The 15,695-nt window shown below is 42.2% G+C and overlaps 1 protein-coding gene across 8 annotated transcripts in view; it reads right to left on the bottom strand.

The window, feature by feature from the left end:
- The window catches only part of PAK5 (p21 (RAC1) activated kinase 5), a 167,118-nt gene that overhangs the window by 47,641 nt on the left and 103,782 nt on the right, over positions 1–15,695 (bottom strand). The window contains exon 1 of one of the 8 annotated variants that reach the window (XM_085218986.1): positions 6,143–6,163. The exons of the other annotated variants lie outside the window; for them this stretch is intronic. The gene's annotated coding sequence lies outside the window, so the exon portion shown is untranslated. Of the gene's footprint in view, positions 1–6,142; positions 6,164–15,695 lie in introns of those variants that run through there. 8 annotated transcript variants of the gene reach the window in all.

The raw sequence follows: 15,695 nt of genomic DNA, 5'->3' as shown, positions 1-15,695 counted from the left end.
ACCTGGCCATGAATGAAGGCACAAACCCCAGAAAATTCACAAGACAAAAATAAGGCAGGGCATTCAGCCCTGCCACCTGCCTTGCTTTCAAGCCAGGGGTTTACAACAGCTCTTCAGTGCAGCTCCAGAGTTGGGCTGGCTCTTGATAAACCTGTGTTAACTCACTGTCCAGCAGCTCTCCCTCAGCTACAAATTGACTTTTTCATTCTTTCTTTTTAAGAAGTGAAAGTCAAGTCCATGGGTCATCATATACAGGATGGGAGGAAATCTGCAGAAAACATTGATTCTGGCCCACACAGAGTAGTTTGCTTTGCTGCATCATTTTGCATACACAGGCTGACATATCTGTGTGTATATATATAAACATTTATATATATAGCTACCAAAATGAGAAAAATGTTTAATATTCTTTACATGAAACAATAGCAGCAACAATAGTTTCGTATTTCTTCTTTGCTGTAAGGATGGCTCTAAACTTTCTGGTGGGGCTCATTTTCTGCTGCCTACAATCAAAGCACAGATTACCACTGGAAAAAATCAACAAGGTTGGAAAAGACCCCTAAGATATCTAGTCCAACTGTCCACCTACTGCTAAATGCTTTCCCAACAACATCCAGACATTTCTGTATGGGCAGAATGTCTTTTGTTTGGTCATTCTTCTACTGGTCTTATCTAAAGGGTGATCCTGTTATTTCTTTTACATAAACAGCTTCAGACCTCGTTAAAGGTACTGCTTCATTTGTCAAGTGGATGGTTTACACTGCAGGCGGGAGAATGCCAGGTAGGTTCATCCATTTGAGACCAGTTTCTCCATGGTCTCTGTTTAAACATCTGCCTTTATTATTTTAGTGTTTCGATTTGGAAACAGTAAAACAAACCTTTAGAAAGTGTTCTCATGAACTCTACCAATGAATCAAGATGACAATATGTAACCACTCAGAGACTACAAAAAGGATCTACGAATCTTGAATGAATTAAGCCAGCCAACACAGCCTCAATATTGAGAATCCTCCACCACACTGCTAACTAAGCTCTTCTCCATGTAAACAGCACCACTGATGACAAATCAATCACCTGTGACCATAAGGATTTTCCACCCTCTTACCTATTTGATTCAAACATACAGAAATACTATTTTCATAGCATGCCGACATGAATTTTAGGCACAAACATGCTTGATGGTCAACAGGATACAACTTACTTGTCTACATCCCATGGATTTTCAAAACTCATTATATTTTTTAAGACAGGAAAGACTCCAGAGTTTTAAACACTTTTAAAATGCATAGGTCACTTCAAAAGTAATGCCTCCTATTTATTTCCATGGAAACTGTAACAGATACACAGAGCACAATAACATTATTTGATAGTGCAAATTCTCAGCTACAGAACACTATTTTTCAACACAGTCACCACCATTAGCTATGCATTTTTACCAGCAAAAAACAAGAGCCTGCATGCTGTGCCCCTAAAAATCTGCACCAGTGGAGGTGATCCACTGTTTCACAGCTGCTAAGATAGCACTGCTGTTAGGAAAATGCTGTCCACACAATCCATCTTTCATCAGATCAAATGGATGGAAGTCAGAAGGTACCAAATCCACACTATATGATAGGGGTGGTTGGACAGTCCAGCCAAAACTGACAGCGTGCTCCACAGCCTCCAAGCTGGTATAGGGCTTGGTGTTATGTTGTTACAAAATAAACAGTGTCTTGCTCTCTGGCTTCACTCTGGAAGCTTGAGGCTTAATCAGGGACAAAATGTAGCAATCAGAGTTGATGGTTAGCTGGGGTTGCAGGAAAACCTGAAGAATCACTCCTTTCCTACCCCAAAAGATGGCACACATCACTTTACCCATTGAAGACTGTGTCTTGAACTTTTCCTTCAGTGGGGAATTGTCATGTCACCAACCCTACAGACTGCCATTTTGACTCCAGCTCAAAGCAGTGATACCACATCTCATCACCAGTAATGATGCGATCAGGAAACTGTCACCTTCAGCCTCAGAGTGGTGCAGTAGGTCCTGACAAACTTACAGATGGTGTGCCTTCTCTTCCTGTGCAAGCATCTGCGGGATACAACTGGCACAAACTTAGCAATATTCCAATGTTGTCGCCATCATTTCCAAAGCCTCGAAGCTGATACTCAGCTCTGTGCTCAGTTCCCTGGCTGTAATCTGCTGATTCATGTGGAAAACATGATTGAGACACTCTTCATTTTGTGGTGTGACAGCTGTGCACAGCTGTCTGGAACACAGCCTGTCTTTCATGTCACTGCCACCTCTTCTGAAATGCAGCGCACACCACCTCACTGTGCTCACATCCTCTGCCTGGTCTCCAGAAATGTTCAGCAAGCGTCAATGAATATCAATGACTTCAATGTTTTTCTATATGGAGGAATTCAATTATTTTGCTTCATATGTGCTTCCATATCAGACACCATTTTTCAGACTGCCCTCTGCTGCTGTCTTTCACACGGCAACAAAATGTAACAGAACATGGGTGGGAAGGTTCAACCTCTACTGCTGCACTACCAACATCTGCCTCTGATGTCATGGACCAATATAATAAAATTGGAGACATTATTTTTCGAGCAGCCCTCATACCTGCTTTCATCATAGAAAAATATATTCAGACTGACATCCTGACCACACCTAATAAGCAGAAAAGTGTCATCCTTCCTAAAAATGCTCATTCACCCTACAGCACTTGGCTCACTTCAACCTTAGGTCAAATTGCCAGTTTTTCAGAGTTACTGTGACACTGCACAATGTAATAAAAACACATTTAAACAATTATAAGCTGTCCAGAACCTGTCACTGTCCACGTTAAGCACTACAGTACTTTCTTTACAGCTCATTCATCACAGCACAGCACAGACTCTTGATAGACGGCCCATGAGAAATGCACAATGAAACATAATACAGGAAAAAAAATAATTATAAAAGGCTACGTATGCTACTAGAGAAACAGTAAAAGCTGGTACAGAGCGGCCAAACTAGGATTTATGTACTCTAGGGAACAATGCTCAGTTTTTTTATTGAGAGCTGCTCTTGTACAAGGACTCACTTCCACACATCGAATGACATGCGCTTCCCTAATTTAGAACTCGTGTGATTCCCGGTGGATTTTAACGCTCAGTAATTTTCAGTGAGTAGCTTAAATGCACGTATTGTAGTCAGTCACTCTCTATTATTTTATACACACTCACACTCATGCAGCAATGTACAGACAGAGCCTCCTGCAGTGAATTATAGTTTGCAACAGCTCAAGGCACGTTAAAAAGGGGAAAAAACAAACAAGCAAAGAAAAAGAACTAAGCAAACAAAAAACCCCCACAAATCTCCAACCCCAGGAGGTATCTCAAAATACTTCTAACCCTAGCAAATGAAAAGATTCCTGATTTTCAGAAACAAATGATCTTCTGGGTGCTCAGCTTGAGATAACTAGTGGTAATAATTTTGCTGGAAATGCTGGACACCCACAGGACAGGGTGTTACGTAAGACACCCATTCAGCACAACACCCCATACCTCAAGTGACTTCTGAAGCTTAGAAGCAGTTGAAATAATTTCCTGAGATTTTATTACTATATAGTATTTCCAAATACACACTGCTATACTATGAAGGATGTAACTAAGGACTGAGAAAGAGCCGCTCACTTTTAATGTTTCTAACTAAAAAAACCCCAAAACATTCAGGAAAAGGAAGCTAAGAAAAAATGTGATGACACAACAGGAGAGCAGAGAAAGGGAGCAGAAAGAGCAAGAAACACCGCAGAAAACCACAGCAGTGAAGCAGTATGACTTAATTACACATCATCATTTCTACAGGTTCAGGTGACTGTACAGTAAGAACTGCAGGAATATGAAAACACATCTGTCAAGAGAAAAGACTCAGAAACTGCCTGAAAATCACCTGGAAAGTTGCTCTGACTGATCGTGCACAAGGTTATATGTAATCTGCATCCTGGGCCACATCCTCAGTGGGCCGACAAAGCCTTGGCAAAACACATGGACTGCCACTGACATGCAACACAATAATAATAATAAGGCACTTGGGCATTCAAGTAACTTTTTTCTTCCATGTAAAGCTCTTCGGAAACTGAGTTTCTTCCCCAGCACTTGATGGTGACCACGAAGCTGGCATTACAGACATATTGCTGACCAAAGTGGGTTGCTGGGGGTGCCTTCACTAGCACAGGTTACTTCCCAGCACGCAGAGAGCAGACTGCAGGGTCAGTGACATGCACCACCAGGGATGTACAGCTGTGACAGCACCACATGCTCCAGAGTCAAGGTGCTAATGAGGCAGGGGCTCTGGCTCTCAGGAATTGCTCTTTCCACTATCATTTTCATTTGCAATATAAAGATCATTTTGCAATGTATGATCTAAAGCAATGAAGGCCACGTAATTAATGGAGAGTCTCTGATAATAAAAACACTTTCCAGAGTGAAACACGTTGTCTGACTTGTGTTTACCAAAAAGAGGAAGAAAATGAGATTATTTGATATGCCAAGATATCTTCAAAATGCAAACAAACATGTCTATAGACTAACACATCCACAGCAAGTATTCAGAAGATTAAAATCATGCTTGTGGGTTTCCTGCCTTACTATCAACTTATTATCAAGTTTTACTCTGCATCACTTGAATGCGAAGGAGAAACATTTCAATGATCTAAAATAAACTGCAAATGCTTAGATTCCACTTTACATTTTTACTTCTTACATATTTTCCAGTCCTTTTTTTCTCTGCATAGAACTGAAAAACTGGTTTGAAAGTTGATTCTTATCCTATTATGCTATACTCATTTTCCATATTAAAAATGAGAAGCAATCTCTTAAATGATTTGCTAGAACTTAATCTTCTTCTCAAAGTTTTTTATACAAAGCTTTGGACATTTATAAAGCAATGCTCACTCTATCCTCTTCCACTTCATCATGCACCACGGTCAGCAACTGCTTTTGAACAATTCCTCAACACTGAGTTTTTCAGAGATAAGAAACCTTGCTGTGTAAACTTGTGGTGTCCCTGAACCTCAACTAGGAAGTGATGGGTCTCAATCATTCTCAATTTAACTGGGAGATAAAGATTTAATGGATAAATAGAGACCCTTTCTGCTCTAACTTTGACACTAGTGTGGAAATTCTGAGATTGGCCCCAGATAAGTCAAAGGAAGACATAATATAATGTTAAATCTTAGATACAATGACCAAAAAAAATCATATTATCTCTGGGTAGTCAGTGCAAATCTAGAAAGATGAATGCAACTGTGAGTTTCTTCTTGTTTCCCAACTTTTAAATGGCTAAGATAGAAATGGTTTCTGACTGCGTATGTGTTTTGAACAACCAAAGAGGTTACTACATCCTGGAAGATCACCACCAACTCGTGAGGGACAAGGCTAGAACAGAAAGTGACGCTGATTTCTTCATTCAGAGGAAAGATGCATGTCAGTCACAGCATTTGGCTGGGCTCATTCATCTTCTGCTTCTGGGAAAAGCATGCTTTTCCTTTTCAGGATCAAGTACTTCATCTGAAATGGTCCAAAAGGCCATCGTCAGCCTCAATAAATAAGTAAATAAATAAATAAATAAAAATCAATAAAAGTAGGCTGCCAGTTGACTATGTGGCCAGCTAAGAAGACTCCCAAAACCTCGGTCCAGCAATACCATGAGAAACTGCTACAAAACCATGTGTATGAATCAGTTCAGCTTGGAAACTTTTAGACAACAATGTCAAAACATCCCTTCGAAAAGAAACAGCCCTGCTTGAACAACATGGCATTGTCCCTGCCCAGCTTGCAGCCCAGCCCAGCTACCTTTGAGCCAAACTCTCGAAATCAGGCGATTTTGCTGAGAAATCACCACCGTTAACAAGGAGTCTGTGAGCAAAGCCAAGATCTCTGAGTGTTTTCTGAGAAGTCTTATTTATCACAGAGAAGGAGATGCTGACACCACAAATAAGAGAAGAGCTCGGCCACCATCTCACAGAAATCAAGGTCTTATGGTTCCTGCTCTACCCAGGGAAATCGTGCTGGGAGACAGCAGGCCCCAGCTCTTCTTTTATATTCCTGGAAAACACAACTTTAGTGTAATTGTGTCTCATTAAAGGTTCTTAAAGTCTAAGTAGCAAAAACATACCACCAATTAAGGAGGGAAAACCTCTGCATGCTGGCTCTGGTTGGATTCAGCACTGCTTTCAGGGGCAGGAAGGCTTGTTAGCTCATTCATTCCCGACTTCGTTACAGACCAAATCCAACAAAGCTGCTGACACAAGTGGGAAATATCAAAGGCTAAGTGGGAAAAGCGACTGTAAAAGAACACATTAAGAAAACATGTGCAGTTATTCTAGAAGATGGGGACCAGGGTTAGTAGTTAGTTAAAAAGAACACTGTGCAGTTCACTGGCTGAGATAAGTGTGCAGGAGTTGGAAAAACATCACTTTCACCACAACAGAATTACTATTCAGGATCAAATGAAATATCATGTCCTACCAAAACTTCATTTTCACCATTTTCCGTAACAAAAAGAGAAGGACAAGCATAAGAATCAAAAGCTATTTTTAAAAAGTTAGAACTCTAGCAATGTCAGCTTTTTTTTTTCCTCACTTTTTTGGAGCATACATTTCAATAAATTCTCTGATTATTTTTTGTTTTGTCTGTCTGTGCTCTACAGGTGGACATCAGAGAAGATGACATAATATGTGTGTCACGAGGCAATATAAAAGTTTCAGAAAGATGATTCTAAGATGGCCGTGATATTCAAATTATTCAAGACATTGCAAACGAATGACAATAAAACCTTTATAATATAGCCCTGTAAGGTAGCCTCTGCACTCCAAACCTACTGAAAACCTCCTGCATTCTTCTTCCTGAGTTTTAAATCACTTTCTTGCAGCAACTTGTCATAACTGTCCTCCTGGAAATCCAAATGATCCAATTACCATGTCCACTGAAAAGTGCTAAGCAAACTGCCTCCAAAGAATTAATAACAGTTTCTTCCACCGAAAACCTTCAGTGCTTTAGGAATCAGGATTGCACAGACTTTCACGAAGGGAAGAAAATAAACAAGAGTCCTCTGCATCCAGTAACAAAGTATGACTTCAGTTCCTCTGAGTTGGAAATACTGCGTATATTGAGCTCAGGTCATAGGGTCACAGAATCACAGAATGGCTTGGGTTGGGAGGGACCTCAAGGACAATCAGGCTCCAACTTCCCTGCCAAAGGCAGGGCTGCCAACCTACATATCTAATACTAGAGAGCAGTCATTCCTTCTGCTGAAACAAACTCCTAGGCATGTGGTTTGCAAAATGCTTTGGTGTGCCATTTTCCTGTGAGAGAATCTGAAGATGAATCGATGTCCTAAGGTTTTTCATTGCTTAGCAAGAAGCTTCAAACTTCACAACTAGTAAATTAATATTAAATCAGTGAATACATTTGGAAGTTATAAGTGATCAATACTAGGCTCTGCCCAACAGGAACTGAAAATGCTAGTCTGCTTCTCTAAGACAGAAGAACGTGGGATTATCTGCATGTTGATGGACCGTAAGTGAGCTACATTAAGATCACATTCTGTACAGAACTTCTGCACAGTGAAGACACAACAGCACACAGAAAACCATCATAGACGCTGTTTTCACAGAATCACAAATCACAGAATTGTAGGGGTTGGAAGGGACCTCTAGAGATCATCGAGACCAACCCCCCTGCCAAAGCAGGTTCCCTACACCAGGTCGCACAGGTAGGCGTCCAGGAGAGACTTGAATATCTCCAGAGAAGGAGACTCCACAACCTCCCTGGGCAGCCTGTTCCAGTGCTCCGTCACCCTCACCGTGAAGAAGTTCTTACGCACATTCGTGCGAAACTTCCTATGCTGCAGCTTATGTCCGTTTCCCCTCGTCCTGTCTCCATGTACCACTGAAAAGAGACTGGCCTCACCGCTATGGCCGCCACACCTCAGATATTTATAAACCTGGATCAGGTCCCCTCTCAGTCGTCTTTTCTCAAGGCTAAACAGACCCAGTTCACTTAGCCTTTCTTCATAGGGGAGATGCTCCAGGCCCTTCACCATCTTTGTGGCCCTCCGCTGGACTCTTTCCAAGAGATCCCTGTCTTTTTTGTACTGAGGAGCCCAGAACTGGACACAGTACTCCAGATGAGGCCTTACCAGGGCAGAGTAGAGGGGGAGGATCACCTCCCTCGACCTGCTGGACACGCTCTTCTTAATGCACCCCAGAATGCCATTGGCCTTTTTGGCCACGAGGGCACACTGCTGGCTCATGGCCAACCTGTCATCCACCAGGACACCCAGGTTATTAGCAGAAGTTCCAAAATCATCATTATTGGCCCTCCTGAAAACAAAGTGGATATACTCATTTTATTACAAATCTGAATGCAGTATTCAGAAAGGACAAAATAGTTTCTCCTGCTAAATTGGCCAGCACACTCTCAGCTGCAACAGTGTATTCCTGCACTTTGCTAGCTGACTATAAACCTCCCTGGTCAAAATCTTAAGACACATTTCTGTACAACAAAGTAATAAAGAGAATAACAAGACTGCAGCCTACTCATGTACATGCATTTACATGCACGAACACAAAAACTCAAAAAGATCAACTACTTAATCCTAGTTAGGTTTAACTGGAAAGGAGTTTTTTCTCCTCATGCTATTGTGGACCAGGAAAGTATTATCTGTGGAATGTAGCACAGCACCGGCCACTTGTCTTCACTAGCATAAAGAGACACTAAGAAGTGCTGAGAGGGAATTTCAGAGCCTCAGTCCTGCCCCAAGGTAGCCTTATTCCCAGCAGCAGCCCGTTTAGCCATGACTAGAGAGTAGGCCCAAGCACTTCCAGGCAGTAGCTCCCTCCCTTACTGTACTCTGAAGCTTACTGAATGCGACAGCCCTTCCTGCTGCATTTGCTGACTCCGGATCGGGTTGCCAAAGCACCAAGAAGAGGATAGGCAGCTGCCAGATGTTATGGAGAGCAGCTCAGCCAGATGCTCAGCAATATTCCTGCAAAGAGGCAGATCTTTATTTGGGGCCTGGGTCCCTCCCCAGAAGGACTGCTACAATCCTCAAATTTTGAGTCTTGTTCCCAAAGATCCTCTACAAGGCAACATTTATTTTTACTGCTTTCCATTTCTCTAGTTAGCAGAATCTTAATACACCATCCATACCACTCGTTTCAAACAATACTGTTCTCTTGGACCCCCCACAGCATTATTTGTGTGTGAGCACATATGCACACCTGCTTGTTTGAAAGTTCTCAATGGAGAACTGCTCCAGCACTGAATCCACCCCTGCTCCTGCACAACTTTCCCTTCAGATAACTTTGCATATTCAAATGATCCCCAACAGCCCCATGAACTGGAGACCAGCAGCACACAGCACCTTTGCATGGAGCTGCAGGAGATGCTGCGCCACTACAGCTTCTAAGGAAGAGCTAGAGGTGTGCTTCTGTCATTCCAACCATGCTTACAAAACACTTGGACTTGAAAAAATAGCCCCAGACGACAAACATGAGAAGCACTGAAGAAGGCAGCCCCTCTCCTTGCCCCTGGGTGGATGGTACCAGAGCAGCAGGGGACCTTCCCTGGTGGCAGCTCCATGCACCACACACAGCACAGCCTGGCCCCGGCTCTGCTACGTGCCCGTCGCTCTCAGCTCTCAGCATTCATTAGCGTAAAAAATTCCAGCTCGACACAGCCTGACTCAGCCTTCGGTTGCACTCTGTGCACCCACCCTAACTTGCATAACAGTGTGCACTGTGCAGCCCTGAGTTCAGCGCTACTGACAGCTTTTCTAAGTTACTTCCAGCTTCTTTGGGATAAATGCAAGAAAAAATTCTGGATGGCTTTTAAAATGCTTATGCAAAACATCATGGGCTGTACAATACCTTTTCCAGTAAGTCCTCCGTAGCATTCTGAAGGTAATCAACTCTGCCATTATAATCACTATGTATAGGCTGGATGATTTAACTGGAAATAAGATAATCTCAACTCCCCGTGTTTACTTGTGGCCTGTCCTTGAAAGTAACCAACACTCAAGACACCACAAAAGCTGGAGGCTCAGCTCACCCTCACCCACATATGAGATGTGGTATGAATAAATCAGTGCAAATTCCACGTGAACTTCTCTCTCACTAACAGGGGCTCAGCCTGGAAAAGCTGCACCTGCAACAGAGCTGCCAAGTGTACCTACACTACCCTTAGTGCCATCTACACAAACAGCTGATTCAGCATATTGATTCACATAAATGCCAATTATGAAACTAGATATTCTATACACAAATTAAGAAACTGCTTATTTGTGTGAGTTACAGGGAGGGAGTACTAAAACTAAAAGCAAACTCCCAAAATTTCCTATACCTTCAAACACCACTGTAAGTCAGAATTATTAAGGCCATTGCATAACTGATGAGAGCAGAGCTGAGTATGCGCTGCTCTGGGTTTTGTACCTCTCTGAAAGTCATCTGCACAACCCACTTAACTCTGGCCTGGTATCAAGCTGTCTCATTGCTGTTTTTGTTTTCTGTCTCATCATCTAAGCCTCAAAACCACTGTTGTTGGTTTCAGTGGAAAAAGGCTCTGATCTCAGAAAGAGCCACTCTCTTCTCTATTTACTTCTGTCTTAGCAGTACAGGAAAAATAACCCCAAATGGTGACAGCCAATGCAAAGGCAAAGGTGAGAGGACATGTGGTTGACTTGATTTGAGAAAGCTTACTTCATATTCCCCGTCTTTGTAACAGGCCAGAGGAAGTCCTGCACAGAAACCAAAGTGCCTAAACTTTTGAAACAGTAATGGCTAAGTAACAGGATAAAAAGATTAAAGTAATGACATGCTGTTTTCTATAACACTGCAGGTTTAAACAGAAGCTCCTGGCATTGTTTTTTGGTGATGGGAATGTACAACTGAACATTAAGTATCCTTTGGCCAAATCAACATGCTAGATACGTTTCTCCATGCTTCAGATCTGCTCTGAAACCAGCCAACCCAACGATCACACCATGCCTCAGTAGATGCTGAGTCCGCAGTCAGAATGAAATGAGCTGTGGTAAAAACAACTGCAGCAGTTCAATATACCAATGCCTGCTTCCCTCCCTCCCTCTGGTGGCACCCACTCCTGTTTCAGTGAAATCAAAGCCTCAGCAACTGAAACCATGCCCCTTCACAAAGAGTTTGATGTTTCGTAAAGATGCACATTACTTGCTCTGAATCCAGCAGTTTACGTTTATCAGAAAGGAAAAAGAATGACAGAAATTTCTGACTTGGAAAATCTCAGAGTCAACATTTGTAAGTTAAGTCTAAGTTTAATTACCAATTTATGCATTTTTTTCTGCTTTCTAATAACGAAGAGTACACTCCTATGGGTATGCATCAATCACACTAACATGCAAAACCATCCATCTGCTTACTAACAGAGTTTCCTAATTCAAAGGTAAAGGCAAGCAGAACAGCAATAATCAGAAAGCAAGCATCTGAAATGCTCCACTGAACTCTGCTCCAGGAAATATAAGAAAAGATTTTCTTCTACCCTCTTCCCCCCCACCAAAGACAGCTTTCTAGTGCTGCTGGCATCTATCACACATGCAGAGGCAAATGCTTCCACACTTGGTAATAATCAGTGCAAGGAAACTGCAGATCGGGGGGAGGAGAAACTCTATTCTTTCTTCATCCTGGCTAAAGGCAAACTTAAAATCTGAAGCGTGCATAAGAACTTAGTAGAATCTTTCTCTACCTTTTTCACTCTCTAAGCAGAGCCAGGTACATCTGCAGCACTTCTACACTGCTTGTTTTCTGGAGCTCTCTGTTTTGCCATGCCCATGCTGCAGCCAGGCTTCTTCTCAAATGACTGCTTCTGTCAGCTTCTACCTTTCCCACCTGCTGTACTGCTCAATTACCTATTTATGCAAAATCATCTTTCAAATCCTCTCAGACTTCATCTCAAACACACCTTCATCTCCAGCCTTGTGCTCACTGTCACCACAGTTACCAACAGTTAAGTTACCCTCCTCTACATTTTTGACTCTCAATGTTTGCTACGAAATAAAATGAACACAAAGAACCACTCCAGCAGAATAACTTTCCATGGTAGCAAATATAAAGGATTTTCCTTGATGTCACACAAATGGCTTGGGTGGGAGGGGACCTCAAAGATCACTGAGTTCCAACACACAGCGGTGGGCAGGGCAGCCCCCCACCAGCTCAGGCTGCCCAGGGCTCCCCCAACCTGGCCTGGAGCACCTCCATGAATGGGGCACCCACAGCTCTGGGCAGCAGTGCCAGGGCCTCACTGCCCTCTGAGTAAAGAATTTCTGCCTAACATCTAACCTAAATCTCCCCTCTTTTAGTTTAAAGCCATTCCCTCTTTTCCATCACTATCTGTTTGTGTAAAACATTGATCCCCTCCTGTTTATAAGCTCCTTGCAAGCATACAAAAACATGAATAAATACAGAACAAAGCAATACAGATGCAGAGAAGCAAACTTAGGCGCTGCAGGAGCTAGGTTGGAAATATAAATATATACAAATTATGGTTACAAGGACACAGAATAAAATCAAAACCAAATGTAGAAGAAATCTCTAGATGCCTAAAATAAAGATTAGGTTTCAGAATAGCTATTGTACCTTTTCTACCTGAGAAACAGTTTTCAAAAGTCTAAGACATAAAGACTTAATCAGTCATAGTACTTTGGTCGTATCTCATCTGTAAAATGATCTATTAAATTGCAGGAATAAAAGTGAGGTTTTTCTTCAAGCTTCTCCAGGAAGAGATTTGTTTGAAAGAGGTCAGTTCAGCCTTTCAGTCAAGGTAATCTCTACTGTTTATTTAAAAAATACAGAATGAGGGAAAAATGACAATGGGCCAACACAGCAAAATTTCCCTATGGATGCAACAAAGCAAAAACCTGCAGGTCAGCTTGCTTTCAGCTGGGAGAAACAAAAGCAAAAATTGCAATCAGTCTGCAATTCATAAGGATGAATCACATGGTGATGATTCAAACTGAATTGTTGACAAAGTTAGCCTAATGAAAAATCCTGCTCAGGGGAGGGTGGCAGTACTGGAGTTCGTTTTGGCAGAATTCAAGACACCAACCTACAAGTCTGGTTTGTCAAGGGTCTCTGTGTCAGAGCAGAAGAAGGTGGACCCCATTGAAATTATTTCCATTATTTTGTATTTTGCTCCTGAAATCAGCAGCTTGCCCTTTCCATCCTCACAGCCCCATTCTGTCCACATGCCTTCGTGCTGCTAATGCACAATTATGATTTAAATACATTGCCTTTAAGCTTTTGAGTCACCAATGGTCATTTAGGTCAATACATTTGTTTCTTCTGCTCCTTTGAATATTTATGGGTTTCAGTGTTTTTCCACTTCTTAGTCCCACTGTAACTCATTTCTGAGCCTCCTATCGCAAAACAACAAATGCCAGGCAAACCACATGCTGTGCTGCCCATCTGCTTCCACTGACGCCTTTCCTGTTCACCCCATGTTTCATCCGCTCTGTGCCTTCCATGATCTTCATGGCAAAGTTTTCTCATTATTAAGTCCATCTATCCTGATGAATCAGAAAACAAGAAGAGTGGCACTATCCATTACCAAAGCAATATCCACTACTGTCAATACATAGTTTTCCCCAGTGCTCATCAGCACCAAGCTCTTTTACTCTAGCACAAAACGCTGGAAAAAAAAATGCAGAAAACTTTCAGTGTGCAACTGTTTGTCATGCAGGTGGGGAACCACCTTGGGGCGGTGACACCATGCAACCAGCAAAAGAATTCAGTCACTTCTACTTGCTGTGACATCAATTTCATCAAAGCATGCTCCTAGCATTTATGAAACAGCCTTGACACGAGTGCCTGTAGTGAGAATGCAAGGAAGAGAGAATACCTACGAGGGAAACCATGAACAGGAGGGATGAGTGCAGAGCACAATTGTAGAAATTGTGCTGGATTTCTCTGGAAAGGCAGGAGCAGCACAGATATCAATGTGAGGAGGTGGAGGCTGGTCCACAGGGCACAGATGTAATAGAAAATTGAGTAACGGAGGATAGGCAAGTAGAGAAGGAGCTAAATCAGTCAAGTAATTTTGACTTGATCCAGCTTCAACGGGGAAGGCCAATGGAGCAGCTCTTAAGGGAATTAAGGAGTGTTTTTTCAGCCCCATTTTACACAGGATGAAATGATGGTAGAAGAATTAACTTTGCATGACACGGTGGCTGCTGCAGGTCTGCTTTGCTGGGTCTGCCCCAAATGCTTCTCCCAGCACTCTAATCACTCAGAACTGAATATACTCACACAGACAACTCCTCAGCAGTTTCTTTCCCCCAGCAGGAGGGTTTCATGAATTCATAAAACCTCTCCAGGCTCAGCCCTTTTTACCATTCTCCCTCATCCACTGAAGCAAGTCTTTCTGAGATCAGTAATGCCCCACCTCCATCCACAGACCTTCAGAAGTCACAGCACATGTGGGTGATCTGTGCCTTTATGCAAACGTGTGTTTGGTTTACAGCAAATTCATTTAGACAGGAACAGCCAAAGGAGGATCACTTTCTGCCTAGGTTTGGTAAAGAATTTCTACCCATTTGGAGTACATGTTCTTTGTTCCATGCTTTTCCCTTCTTCAAAAGAAATATGTGCTTCCATAGCTGTCTCCATGGAAACAGCAAACGCAGTACACCATGTGTCCAGTTTCAATATGGAAATCTGTATTTCTTAACACAGGGTGCTAAAAACTCAAGCTGGGATCAGAAAGCCTGGTCTAGTCTCTTCTGGTTTATTTGTCACCACCAGAAAAGTTCCTGTGGGCCAACTTATGCCACACATGGCAACATCTGTGCAAACCTACTGTTGAGAATGACCAGTTTGGACTTCAGTTACACTTGATATAGTGGAAGGATTAGACAAAACTTTTAATTTGCACACTTCATTAATCCAAATAGCACCAGTTCAGTTTGCAGGCTACCAAAGCTGCTAATGGAGATGAAACTAAGTATTCTGCTTCCTTCCTGAAATTTGTTTTGAGACCAAACATTGAGCAAATTTAAAAGAAGTTACAGAAATTTTCACCAGTTTTTATTTTGAGGAGAATAAAACCGCACACATTTGCCACTAACCTGCTTTGGCTGCTTTGTGTGATTAAATCCATTATTTTCCCAGCCAAACTGCAGGTACAAGTCTCCTTTCCCCCTTGGGAACTTAAGTAACAGAAGAGCCAAAGGTTCAGTTCTAAGTCATATCTTAATTCTATGGCAGTGGCGTTAATTCACATTACACTGAGTCCTTTCATACAGATATAAGGGAAGCAATTAAAAATGACTTTAACCATAATGTTAGAGAACCATTCTGCTCCTGGACATCTTGAAATTCTCTAACGTGAAAACGAGAACTGAGCTTGTTTCTACATGCTCAGTTGGATTTGGTCCCCAGCACAGTGCTGCATCCCTCTGCAAGGTCACATCCCATGAGGATATGCAGCAACACCTAGACCTCTATTAAGCTCAACTCCCAAGGAGAATTGGGCTCCTTGAATCATCCCATCACTTGCAGCTTTCAGACTATCAACGAGGATGCACAGCAGCTGCACAAACAGAGCACAGGTAGAAAAGATAGGATTTGCCTTCTGACTTGGGAAAACTGGCTCAAGAGTAATGAAGTGTATAGCTTTTCTACAATCATTTGTTCAGCTCCATA

The sequence above is a fragment of the Meleagris gallopavo genome, chromosome 2 (assembly GCF_905368555.1).
Source record: "Meleagris gallopavo chromosome 2, MGAL_WU_HG_1.1, whole genome shotgun sequence".
Lineage (NCBI taxonomy): Eukaryota > Metazoa > Chordata > Aves > Galliformes > Phasianidae > Meleagris > Meleagris gallopavo.
The sequence above is the reverse complement of the archived record's forward strand: the minus strand, read 5'-3'. Positions and strand labels throughout refer to the sequence as shown.